This window comes from Hypanus sabinus, chromosome 15 (assembly GCF_030144855.1).
Source record: "Hypanus sabinus isolate sHypSab1 chromosome 15, sHypSab1.hap1, whole genome shotgun sequence".
Lineage (NCBI taxonomy): Eukaryota > Metazoa > Chordata > Chondrichthyes > Myliobatiformes > Dasyatidae > Hypanus > Hypanus sabinus.
Genome location: NC_082720.1, coordinates 7,260,949 through 7,274,964, shown reverse-complemented (window position 1 = coordinate 7,274,964; position 14,016 = coordinate 7,260,949).

The window sequence follows — 14,016 nt, the reverse complement described above, 5'->3', positions numbered from 1 at the left end:
TCTCTGACTTCCTTTGTCAACCACTGTGGCCCCTTCCCCCTCTTTGAATCCTTCCTTCTCATTGGAATGAACTGCATTTACATCTTTTGTATTATGCCCAAGAATATCTGCCACTGCTGATCCACTGTCTTTCCTGCCAGGGCATCCGCCCATTTAACTTTGGCCAGCTCATCCCTCATGGCCCCGTAGTCTCCTTTATTTAATTGCAACACTGACACCTCTGATCTGCCCCTATCCCTCTCAAATTGTAGATAAAAACTTATAATGTTATGATCACTACTTCCTAATGGCTCCTTTACTTCAAGATCACTTATCAATTCCTGTTCATTACACATCACCAAGTCCAAAATAGCCTCGTTCCTGGTTGGCTCAAGCACAAGCTGTTCCAAAAATACATCCCTTAGACACTCCACAAACTCCCTATCCTGGGGTCCAGCACCTACCTGATTCTCCCAGTCCACCTGCATGTTGAAATCTCCCATAACGACTGCATTACCTTTAGCACATGCCAATGTTAACTCCCTAATCAACTTGTACCCAATATCCACGCTACTGTTTGGGGGCCTGTACACAACACCCATTAGGGTCTTTTTACCCTTACTGTTCCTCAGCTCAATCCACACAGACACTACTTCCCCTGCTCCCAAGTCACCTCTTGCTAAGGACTGAATCTCATTCCTCACCAACAGGGCCACCCCACCCCCTCTTCCCATATTTCTGTCTCTACGATAGCAATTGGGAACACTTCTGGCCTCTTTGTAGCTGCGTTCACTACTATCAAGAAATTTATGCCCATGAATGGTGTGACAAAATCCACATGAATCCTCAGCTCTGCAGGCCATTCCCAGGGATGAGAAAATGCTGCTCTTAGCATCTTCTGGATGTGTTGGCATCCTGAACAATGCATGGAAAGCTATTTGATCTGCTGATCTATCCCAGGCCACCAGACAAAGCTTCAAGCTAACACTTCCATTTTGATCATGCTTAGATGACCAGCATATAGCTCCTTCAACACTTCAGCTCTCACCTTGGATGGGACAGAGGGCAGAAGTGAGTGAGGTTGCCATTACTAGGGAGAAGGTGCTTGGGAAACTGAAAGGTCTGGAGGTAGATAAATCACCTGAACAAGATGGTGGACACCCCAGAGTTCTGAAAAAGATGGCTGAAGAAACTGCGGAGGCATTAGTAATGATCTTTCAAAAATCCATGGATCCTGGCATGGTTCCAGAGGACTGGAAAATTGCAAAGGTCAGTCCACTCTTCAAGAAGGGAGTGTGGCAGATGAAAGGAGATTATAGGCCAGTTAGTCTGACCCCAATGGTTGGGAAGATGGTGGAGTTGATTGTTAAAGATATGGTTTTGGGGTGGTTGGAGGCAGATGATGAAATGGGCCAAAGTCAGCATGGTTTCCTTAATACTTGGCTAACAAACCTGTTGGAATACTTTGAAGAAATAATAAGCAGGATAGACAAAGGAGCATTAGTGCATGTTGTGTACTTGGATTTTCAGAAGCCCTTTGATGAGGTTGATCACATGAGGCTGCTTAACAAGCTACGGACCCCTGGAATTACAGGAAAAAATATTAGCATGGATAGAGCATTGGCTGATCAGCAGGAGGCAGAGACTGGGAATAAAGAGAACCTTTTCTGGTTGGCTGCTGGTGACTAGAGGTGTTCCACATGATTATGCATTGGGACTGATTATATTCTATGTCAATGTTTCGGATGCTGGAATTGATAGATTTCTGGCCAAGCTTGTGGATGATATAAAAATAGGTGGAAGCCAGATAGTTTTGAGGAAGCAGGAAGGCTACAGAAGGACTCAGACAGATTAGGACAATGTGTAAAGAAGTGGCAGATGGAATACAGAGCCGGGAAGTGTGTGGTCATGCACTTTGGTAGAAGAAATAAAAGCATAGACTATTTTCAAAATGGAGAGAAAATTCAAAAACTCTGAGGTACAAAGGTAAAAGCTAACTTGCAGGTTGAGCCAGTGGTGAGGAAGACAAACATAATGTCAGCACTCATTTCAAGAGGATTAGAATATAAAAGCAAGGATGTAATGTTCAGGCTTTATAAAGCACGGGTGAAGCCTCACTTGGAATATTGTGAGTAGTTTTGGGCCCCTTATCTCAGAAAGGATGTGCTAGCATTGGAGAAGGATCAAAGGAGGTTCATAAAAAAGATTCCGGGATTGAAAATCTTATCATATGAGGAACGTTTGATGTCTGTGTGCTATACTCATTGGAATTCAGAAGAATGAGGAGGGATCTCATTAAAATCTATCAAACATTGAAACACCTTGATAGAGTAGATGTGGAGAGGATGTTTCCTCTGGTGGGGGAGTCAAGATCAGAGGATACAGCCTCAGAATAGAATGGAGATGAGGAGGAATTTCTTTAGCCAGAGAGTGGTGAATCTGTGGAATTTGTTGTCACAGGCAGCTGTGGAGGTCAAATTATTGGGTATATTTAAGGCAGAAGCTGATAGATTCTTGATTAGTTAAGGCATGAAGGGATACAGGGAGAAGGCAGGAGATAGAAGCTGCAAAGGAAAATGGATCAACCATGATGGAATGATGTAGCAGACTAAATGGGCCAAATGGCCTAATTTTTGTCTTACATCTAACGGTCTTAGGGTGTAAAACAGCTGATGGAGGGAATGAAAGTGCCAGGTTCTGGATGTACTAGAGCAATAATCAAATGATTGAAATAATTATTCCTGTGTAGTTGACTGTCACTTAGCTATGTGAATGATAGAAGCACATTCATGCTGCATGTCTTTGAAACCTAGCCAGCTGGGAATGAGCAAATATAAATGGGCCTACTTCTCTTTGGAAGTTTTCAGTACCCAGTTACTTGAGCAATAAGTAGCTGTCAAAGATTGAAGTCCTCATGAACATCTTGTGTTCAGATTATGAAAACAAATCTAGATTTATTAAAGTATGATATATTCTGCAATTGTAGTAAAGATTGACAGGAGTGGGTTACACCTTAAGATATTCAGGAAAGGTTGTCAAGGTACAGTTACCATATTAAGGAAAGAGTATAACGTGAATGTTAAATCTTTGCTACATATCATGCTACAACCATAATGTACAAATGTCTCATTAGTTGTACTAGTCACCATCTCCACTACTCACATTTGGGACATCAGACAGGAGTCTATAAATTTATGCACCATCTGCACACTTACAAAATTCATACTCACTAGAAAGCAGTTATTTCACAGAACATGAACTACAATGCATACAAGGTACAGCAGTTAAGCATTCCTTCACAATTCATCAAGAATTAAAAGTATCCATAACTTAACCTGTGATCAATCTGTTGATGGAATGTAAATTCTTTAAACAAACAAATAAGTATTCATTTTAAAGTCTTGACCTCTTCATGATGTTGCTTATCGGCCATTTCTTCAATGATCCCTTACATGGAGATTCACCTCTAGTAATCCCTGGCTCACATGGATCTCCCAGCTGAATATCTTAACACATTTTGTTGGCTTGTCACTATTTCAACCAATTTCAATTAATTGCTTGAAGAGAAGTTAAAACATATACAACTTTAGGAATATGTATCTTCAAACTTAGAGGGAACAAAAAATTAATGAAGCATTATTGTAAGGTTGAACCAATGTAAATTGATTTGGGTGGTGTTCTTTTTCTGGAAACAATCTTTAGACAGCCAAATGATGGTAAATCAAAATTCTATGCACCTTCATTAATTTTAATTATCTATTATTAAATAGTAAATCTATTACAATCAAAATACTACCGTTTCATAATCAGCGTTAAATTCATAATCGTCCAAACAAAGTACATCTACAGTGATGTATATCATCTGCCGGAACAGACTGAATACAACTCACACGGATATCTATAGCCGGGCAGCTTAGCAGCACAATGTTTCTGCTAGTGATTGAAGGAAAAGACAAGATTAAGGCTAGCTTTATTTGTCACATGTTCATCAGAACATCGAAACATGCAGTAAGATGCATCATTTGCACCATCATTTATGATGTGCTTCTGGCACCAACATAGCATGCTCACAACCTAAGCTCCATGTTTTTTCTTTGGAATGTTGGAGAAAGCTGGAGTACCAAAAGGGAGGATGCTGTCATGGGGAGGATGTACAAACTTCTTACAGATAGCAGCAGGAATTAATCACTGCGGCTATAAAGCATTATGCTATCCACTACACTATCATGCTACTCAAATATAATATACCTTCTTAAAAAATAAAAGTGCCCCTACTGCATCCATCAATAGTTAAGCATAGGTAGTCACTGCGAAATACCACTGCACTACCCTCATCTATATGCCTGGTCACCTCCTCAAAGAACTCTATCAGGCTTGTTAGACACGATCTGCCCTTCAAAGCCATGCTGACTGTTCCTGATCAGACCATGATTCTCTAAATGCCCATAGATCCTATCTCTAAGAATCTTTTCCAACAGCTTTCCCACCACAGACGCAAGACTCATTGGTCTATAATTACCCGAACTATCCCTACTACCTTTTTTTGAACAAGGGGACAACATTCGCCTCCCTCCAATCCTCCAGTACCATTCCTGTGGACAACGAGGACATAAAGATCCTAACCAGAAGCTCAGCAATCCCTTCCCTCGCCTCGTGGAGCAGCCTGGGGAATATTCCATCAGGCCCCAGGGACTTATCTGTCCTAATGTATTTTAACAACTCCAACATCTCCTCTCCCTTAATATCAACATGCTCCAGAACATCAACCTCACTCATATGGTCCTCACCGTCATCAAGTTCCCTCTCATTGGTGAATGCCGAAGAGAAGTATTCATTGAGGACCTCGCTCACTTCCTCAGCCTCCAGGCACATCTTCCCAATTTTATCTCTAATTGGTCCTAATTTAATCCTGTGATCCTTTTGCTCTTCACATAATTGAAGAAAGCCTTGGGGTTTTCCTTTACCCTACTCGCCAAGGCCTTCTCATGCCCCCTTCTTGCTCTTCTCAGCCCCTTCTTAAGCTCCTTTCTTGCTACCTTATATTCCTCAATAGACCCATCTGATCCTTGCTTCCTAAACCTCATGTATGCTGCCTTCTTCCACCTGACTAGATATTCCACTTCACTTGTCACCCATGGTTCCTTCATCCTACCATTCTTTATCTTCCTCACCAGGACAAATTTATCCCTAACATCCTGCAAGAGATCCTTAAACATCGACCACATGTCCATAGTACATTTCCCTGCGAAAACCAATTCACACCTGCAAGTTACAGCCTTATAGCTTCATAATTTGCCCTTCCACAATTAAAAATTTTCCTGTCCTCTCTGATTCTATCCTTTTCCATGATAATGCTAAAGGCCAGGGACCGGTGATCACTGTCCCCCAGATGCTCACCCAGTGAGAGATCTGTGACCTGACCCGGTTCGTTACCTAATACTAGATCTAGTATGGCATTCCCCCTAGTCGGCTTGTCAACTATTGTGACAGGAATCCGTCCTGGACACACTTAACAAACTCTGCCCCATCTAAACCCTTGGAACTAAACAAGTGCCAATCAATATTAGGGAAGTTAAAGTCACCCATGATAATAACCCTGTTATTTTTGCACCTTTCCAAAATCTGCCTCCCAATCTGCTCCTCGGTATCTCTGCTGCTACCAGGGGGGCTATAGAATACCCTCAGTAGAGTAACTGCTCCCTTCCTGTTCCTGACTTCTATCCATACTGACTCAAAAGAGGATCCTGCTACATTATCCACCCTTTCTGCAGCTGTTATAGTATCCCTGACTAGTACTGCCACCCCTCCTCCCCTTTTCCCCCCTCTCTATCCCTTTTAAAGCACTGAAATCCAGGAATATTGAGAATCCATTCCTGTCCTGGTGCCAGCCAAGTCTCCGTAATGGCCACTAAATCATAATTCCATGTATGTATCCAAGCTCTCAGTTCATCACCTTTGTTCCTGATGCTTCTTGCATTGAAGTACACACACTTTAGCCCTTCTACCTTACTACCTTTAGACCCTTTATTCTGCTTTTTCATCAAAGCCTCTCTATATGTTACATCTGGGTTTACTCCATGCACTTCTTTCACTGCTCTATCGCTCTGGGTCCCAACCCCCTTGCAAATTAGTTTAAACTCTCCCGAACCATGCTAGCAAACCTACTTGCAAGGATATTGCTCCCCCTCGAGTTCAGGTGCAACTCATCCAATCTGTACAGGTCCCACCTTCCCCAGAAGAGATCCCAATGATCCAAAAATCTAAAACCCTGCCCCCTGCACTAACTCCTCAGCCACGCATTCAACTGCCATCTCCTCCAATTCTTACCATCACTATCACGTAGCACTGGCAGCAATCCTGAGAACGCCACCCTTGAGGTCCTGTTCTTCAGCCTTCTGCCTAGTTCCCAAAACTCACACTTCAGGACCTCATCCCTCTTCCTGCCTATGTCGTTGGTACCAACATGTATCACGACTTCTGGTTGCTTTCCCTCTCGTACCAGGATATCATGCACCCGGTCAGAGACATCCCGGACCCTGGCACTCAGGAGGCAACAAACCATGCGGGTATCCTCCTCACGTCCACAAAATCTTCTGTCTGCTCCCCTGACTATAGAGTCTCCAATGACGACAGCTCTCCTCTTCTCCGTCCCATCCTTCTGCACCACAGGGTCAGACTCAGTGCCAGGGGCCCTGTCACCATGGCTCACACCTGGTCAGTCATCCTCACTAACAGTATCCAGGATGGTAAACTTATTATTCAGGGGAATGGCTGCAGGGGTGCTCTCCTTCACTTTCCCCCCTCGGACAGTCACCCAACGACCTGCTTCCTGCAGCCTAGGTGTGACTACCTCCCTGTAGCTCTCATCTATGACTACCTCATTCTCCCTTATGAGTCGAAGGTCATCCAGCTGCTGCTCCAGATTCCTCATACGGTCTTCCAGATCCCCCAGCCGCAAGCACTTCTGGCAGATGTGACTCTGCAGGAGAGGGGAGTTCCCCCAAGACTGCCACATCTCACAGGAGAGGCACATCACTGTCTCAGGAGTCATTGTAATGATCAACTGGGAACAAACTTGTCCTCCGCCTCTCAAGTCAAAGCCTCAAATCTCTACTCTTTCACTGGCCCGCTCACTCACAGGTCACTCCGCTTGAGCTACCCCTCTATTTATTTGTTTGAGCTTTTCAAACTGCTTGGTCACCCAACCTCGATTCCCCAATCAGCTGCTTTCTGCTGAGTCTGAGCTATTCAAATCTTGATTGTCTAATTAACGGCTTTCTGCTGAGCTATTCAAATCTTGATTGACTTGATTGCACAGTCCAACTGCCAAAACTTCCAGAATCTCTTGAGTCAAAGCCTCAAATCTCCACTCACTCACTGGCCGCTTTCCATTAAATGGCATTTAATTGATATGATTCAATTCACGTCAAAACTCAAAGGTAGTGAAATTGAGAAGAACTTTGAGTCCCTCAGTTTTCACCATTAAAAATAGAACTACTGGAACAATCTCAGAGATCCTTCAATATACAATGAATGGGCCATCCCAGCCCAAATTCTTGCTTCATTCATAATCATTTATGCATTCCTAACATAGAACATTGAACATAGCAGAGTTCCGCATAGGGAAATGTCCTATGGCTAATGATGTGCTGAACTGATAAAGCTAATGATGCCTGATGAAACTAATCCATTCTGCCTATACATTGCCAAGATTCCTCCCTTCTCTGCATCTTCTGGTGCCTATCTAGAAACCTATTAAACACTGCATGATATCTGCCTTCAGAAACACATTTGGCAGCATAAACCTGCCTTGCACATCTCCCTTGAACCACCCCAACCTTGCAGTTGATATTTAGGGCATATAAAGCTTACAGACAAATAAAATATCAGGTAATACAACACAAGCAGAGATAAATCAGCTGGTTTAATATAATTTTATTTATTTATTGAGATACAGCGTGCATTAGACCCTTCCAGTTATCCCACCCAGCAACTCCTGATTTAACTCTAGCCTACACAGAACAATTTATAATGACCAATTAACCTACTATCTGGTATGTCCTTACACTGTGAGAGGAAACCGGAGCACCCAGAGAAAACCCACACGTTCCATGGGAGGACGTACATTGGAAATGAACTCCGAACTCCAATGCCCCGAGCTGTAATAGCATTGCTCTAACCTCTACGCTACCATGAGCGCCCAAATGGTGTCGCAACACCAGTCTTACAGTCCGTGTCAGCAAGATCAAGGAATTAATTGTAGACCAGGAATCATTAATTGGTGAGTGGTGGAAAAGGTGTGCAGCTTCAAGATCCCGGGAATCTGTACCTCAAAGGACTGACCCTGAGCCAAACACTTTTAGAAATGTTTATGGATGTATGTGGAGAGCATTCTGAATGTTTGCAACACAACCTGATATCAAGGCTCCAATACACAAGAGATTGCAGAGGATTATAGACTTAGCCAGCTCCATCATGGGCACTACCCTTCCCACCACTCATGACATCTTTGAGGGGGGGTGTCTCTAGAACATGGCAAAAGTTACATCCATCACTAAGGACCATCAACATTCAGGTCATTAGTACCACTAGGAAGGAGGTACAGATACCTGAAGAGCACACTCAATCCCCTCTGCCATGAGATTTCTGACCTGTTCATTTTGCACCATTCTGAATTTACGTTAATTTTATGTTTACTGCTGCCACAAAACAACAAATTTCACATCATTGAAGTCACTGATAACAAATCAGATTCTGATTCTAATTCTGACTCTGGTACTGTTGGTGAGAAAGAATCCCACAGTCATTTCTTTAGCACAACATTATTAGCATTTATCAGATTTGCAGATGGAATGTTAGAAAATGTTGATTGGGAAGGAGGCCATCTCCAACAGCACAGCATAATCTTAATGCTGCAATGATTTGCCAGCTAAATTATGCACTCAAACCATGAAATAAGAATTTATCTTGTGTATTTCCATTGCATTATCATTCTTCCTAACTAATACCACCGTGAGGCCCTAAGTGACAAGTAGTCATTGCTGTAAATTAGTTTAGCTCCAACTGTTCTGCTTAAATACATTCAGTGACCACTTTTTTAGGTACATCTGTACATCTGCTCATTGATACAAAACATCTAATCAGCCAATCATGTGCCAGCAACTCAATGCATAGAAGCATATAGGTTTTAGTTGGTGTTCAGACCAAACCTCAGAACAGGGAGGAAATGTGATCTAAGTGGCTTTGACCAGGGAATGATTGTTGGTGCCAGATAGTGAGGTCTGAGTATCTCAGAAACTGCTTATCTCCTGGGATTATCACGCACAAGAATCTCTAGAGTTTATACAGAATGGTGCAAAAATAACACAAAAAATATCAGGGAGCAGCAGTTCTGTGGGCAAAAATACATTGTCATTGAGAGGGGTCAGAGGAGAATGGCCAGACTGGTTCAAACTGACAGGAAGGTGACTAAATAACTGTGCGTTATAGTAGTGGTGTGCAAAAGAGCATCTCTGAAGACACAATATGAGGATCCCTGAAATAGTTGGGCTGTGGCAGCTAAAAACCATGATCACGGTTTTACCTCACAAAGTGGCCATTGAGTGCAGGTTCCTAGTTACAAGTTGGTTTTGCATAATTTCAGTGTTTTAACAAGGCTGAATGCTGATTCTGATATTAACAAAACAAAGGTTCATAATGATTTTGAAGGCAACAACACACTAAAGGACTTGAAAAACAGGCTGAAGATGGTGTGTGAGTTTGCAAGCCAGGGTCATCAGTATTTTTTTTTCTGTGGGGGGAGGTCAATTTGTTAGGGGAGGTCAATTTGTTAGGAAAAGGAATATGAGGAGAGGTAGTCATTAGCAACATCCCTGGTCAGAAAGGAAAGTTCTGTTCTTGCATTTCATAGGAATTGAGACAAGAGAGAGGAGGTTGGACAGGAAGAATATGAAGAGATATGAGGTAGTAAAGAAAAGAATAGAGAGATACAAGTTCAAGGACAAATGGAATTAGACCATAAGATATAGGAGTAGAAGTAGGCCATTCGGCCTATCAAGTCTGCTCCACTAGTTCAATCATGGGCTGATCCAATTTTTCCAGTCATCCCCACTCCCCTGCCTTCTCCCCATACCCTTTGATGCCCTGGCTAATAAAGAACCTTTCTATCTCTGCCTTAAATGCACCCAATGACTTGGCCTCCACAGCCGCTCGTGGCAACAAATTCCACAGATTTACCACCCTCTGACTGAAGTAATTTCTCTGCATTTCCATTCTAAAAGGATGTCCTTCAATCCTGAAGTCATGCCCTCTTGTCCTGATCTCCCCTACCATGGGAAAAAAACTTTGTCATATCTAATCTGTTCAGGCCTTTTAACATTTGGAATGTTTCTATGAGATCCCCCCTCATTCTCCTGAACTCCAGGGAATACAGCCCAAGAGCTGTATTCCTCATACGGTAAACCTTTCATTCCGGGAATCATTCTTATGAATCTTCTCTGAACTCTGTCCAATGTCAGTATACCCTTTCTAAATTAAGGAGCCCAAAACTGCAAACAATACTCCAAGTGTGGTCTCATGAGTAACTTATAGAGCCCCAACATCACATCCCCGCTCTTATATTCTACTCCTCTAGAAATGAATGCCAACATTGCATTTGGCTTCTTCTCCTCCGACTCAACCTTTAGGGTATCCGGCACAAGGACTCCTGAGTCCCTTTGCATCTTTGCATTTTGACTTCTCTCCCCATCTAAATAATAGTATACCCATTTATTTCTTCCACCAAAGTGCATGACAATATACTTTCCAACATTGTATTCCATTTGCCACTTCTTTGCCCATTCCCCTAAACTATTTAAGTCTCTCTGCAGGCTGTCTGTTTCCTCAACATTACCTGCTCCTCCACCAACCTTTGCATCATCAGCAAATTTAGCCACAAATCCATTAATATTATAGTCCAAATCATCGACATACATCGTAAAAAGCAGCGGTCCCAACACCAACCCCTGTGGAACTCCATTGGTAACCGGCAACCAGCCAGAATAGGATCCCTTTATTTTCATTCTTTGTTTTCCACCAATCAGCCAATATACCACCCATGCTAGTAACTCCCCTGTTATTCCATGGACTCTTATCCTGTTAAGCAGCCTCATGTGCAGCATCTTGTCAAAGGCCTTCTGAAAATCCAAGTACAGCACATCTACTGCATCTCTTTTGTATACCCTGCTTGTAATTTCCTCAAAAAAACTCCCAATCACTGATGTCAGGCTAACAAGTCTATAGTTTCCTTTCTGCTGCCTCACACCCTTCTTAAATAGCAAAGTAACATTTGCAATTTTCCAAGTTCATCCAGGAAAACGAGAGTTTTCGGGACAGGACCTACAGCGAGATCGTTACACCGAAGATATTGGAAGAGAGGGGGAGCAATGATGAGGAAGGTATGGATGCTTGAATTACAGGAGACTCCTCTTGAAAACAGGTTCACCCTCTTGGAAGCTGTCAGGATAGAAGACACTGCCAGTAGGGACTCCATAGTGAGAGGTACAGAAAGGGGTTTCTGCAGCAACAGGCGGGATTTAAGGATGGTGTGTTGCCTCCCTGGTCCCAGGATCCAGGATGTCACGGACCGATTGTAGGGCATCCTCAAGGATGAAGGTGAACAGCCAGAAGTAGTAGTACATGTCGGCACAAATGACGTTCAGAAGAAGAGGAAAGAAATTCTGCAGCGTGATTTTATCCCACTTGTTATTTTATCCCAATGTTATCCCACTTTTTAAGAAAGGAGGGAGAGACAAAACAGGGAATTATAGACCAGTTAGCCTAACATGGGGAAGATGCTGGAGTCAATTATAAAAAATGAAATAGCAGCACATTTGGATAGCGGTAACAGGATCTGTCTGAGTCAGCATGGATTTATGAAGGGGAAATCATGCTTGACTAACCTTCTGGAATTTTTTGAAGATGTAACCATGAAAATGGACAAGGGAGAGTCAGTGGATGTAGTATACCTGGACTTTCAGAAAGCCTTTGGGAGACAAAGGCCACATAGGAGATTAGTGTGCAAAATTAGAGCACATGATATTGGGGGTACTAACATGGATAGAAAATTGGTTGGCAGACAGGAAACAAAGAGTAGGGATTAACAGGTCCTTTTCAGAATGGCAGGCAGTGACTAGTAGGGTACCGCAAGGTTCGGTGCTGGGACTGCAGCTATTTACAATATACATTAATGATTTAGATGAAGGGATTAATAGTAACATTAGCAAATTTGCAGATGACACAAAGCTGGGTGGCAGTGTGAAATATGAGGAGGATGTTAGGAGAATGCAGGGTGACTTGGACAGGCTGGGTGAGTGGGCAGATGCATGGCAGATGCAGTTTAATGTGGATAAATGTGAGGTTATCCACTTTGGTGGCAAGAACAGGAAGGCAGATTACTATCTGAATGGTGTCAAGTTAGGAACAGCGAAAGTACGAGATCTAGGTGTTCTTGTACATCAGTCACTGAAAGTAAGCATGCAGGTACAGCAGGCAGTGAAGAAAGCTCATGGCATGTTGGCCTTCATAACAAGGAGAGTTGAGTATAGAAGCAAAGAGGTCCTTCTGCAGTTGTACAGGGCCCTGGTGTACACACCTGGAGTCTTGTGTTCAGATTTGGTCTCCAAATCTGTGGAAGGACATTCTTGCTATTGAGGGAGTGCAGTGTAGGTTCACTGGGATGGCGGGACTGTCATATGTTGAAAGATTGGAGCGACTGGGCTTATATGCACTGGAATTTAGAAGGATGAGAGGGGATCTGATTGAAACATATATGATTATTAAGGGATTGGACACACTAGAGGCAGGAAACATGTTCCAAATGTTGGGGGAGTCCAGAACCAGAAGCCACAGTTTAAGAATAAGGGGTAGGCCATTTAGAACAGAGTTGAGGAAAACTTTTTCACCCAGAGAGTTGTGTATGGAATGGTCTGCCTCAGAAGGCAGTGGAGGCCAATTCTCTGGATGCTTTCAAGAAAGAGTTAGATAGAGCTCTTAAAGATAGCAGAGTCAAGGGATATGCGGAGAAGGCAGGAATGGGGTACTGACTGTGGATGATCAGCCATGATCAGATTGAATGGTGGTGCTGGCTCAAAGTGCTGAATGGCTTACTCCTATACCTATTGTCTATTGTCTAATACAATGCCAGAATCTATGGATTCTTGAAAGATCATTGATAATACCTCCTCAATCTCTTCAGCTACTTCCTTCAGAACCCGAGGGTGCATTCCATCAGGTTCAGGAGATTTAACCACCCTCAAACCATTAAGCTTCCTGAGCACCTTCGCTGTGTAATTTTCACTGCACATACTTCACTTCCCTGACACTCTTGTATGTCCAGTAAACTGCAGATGTCTTCCACTGTGGTTAAGAAGGCATACAGTGCATTGGCCTTCATCAATCGTGGGATTGAGTTTAGGAGCCAAGAGGTAATGTTGCAGCTGTATAGGACCCTGGTCAGACCCCACTTGGAGTACTGCACTCTGTTCTGGTCACCTTACTACAGGAAGGATGTGAGAACTATAGAAAGGGTACAGAGGAGATTTACAAGAATGTTGCCTGGATTGGGGAGCATGCCTTATGAGAACAGGTTGAGTGAACTCTGCCTTTTCTTCTTGGAGCGACAAAGGATGAGAGGTGACCTGATAGAGGTTTATAAGATGATGACAGGCATTGATCGTATGGATGGTCAGAGGCTTTTTCCCAGGGCTGAAATTGCCAGCATGAGAGGGTACAGTTTTAAGGTGCTTGGAAGCAGGTACAGAGGAGATGTCAGGAGTATGTTTTTTATGCAGAGAGTGGTGAGTGCGTGGAATGGGCTGCCAGCGACGGTGGTGGAGGAAGATTCGATAGGGTCTTTTAAGAGACTCCTGGATAGGTACATGGAGCTTAGAATAATAAAGGGCTATGGGTAACTTCTAAGGTAAGGACATGTTCGGCACAGCTTTGTTGGCCGAAGGGGCTGTATTGTGCTGTAGGTTTTCTTTGTTTCTATGTTTCTAA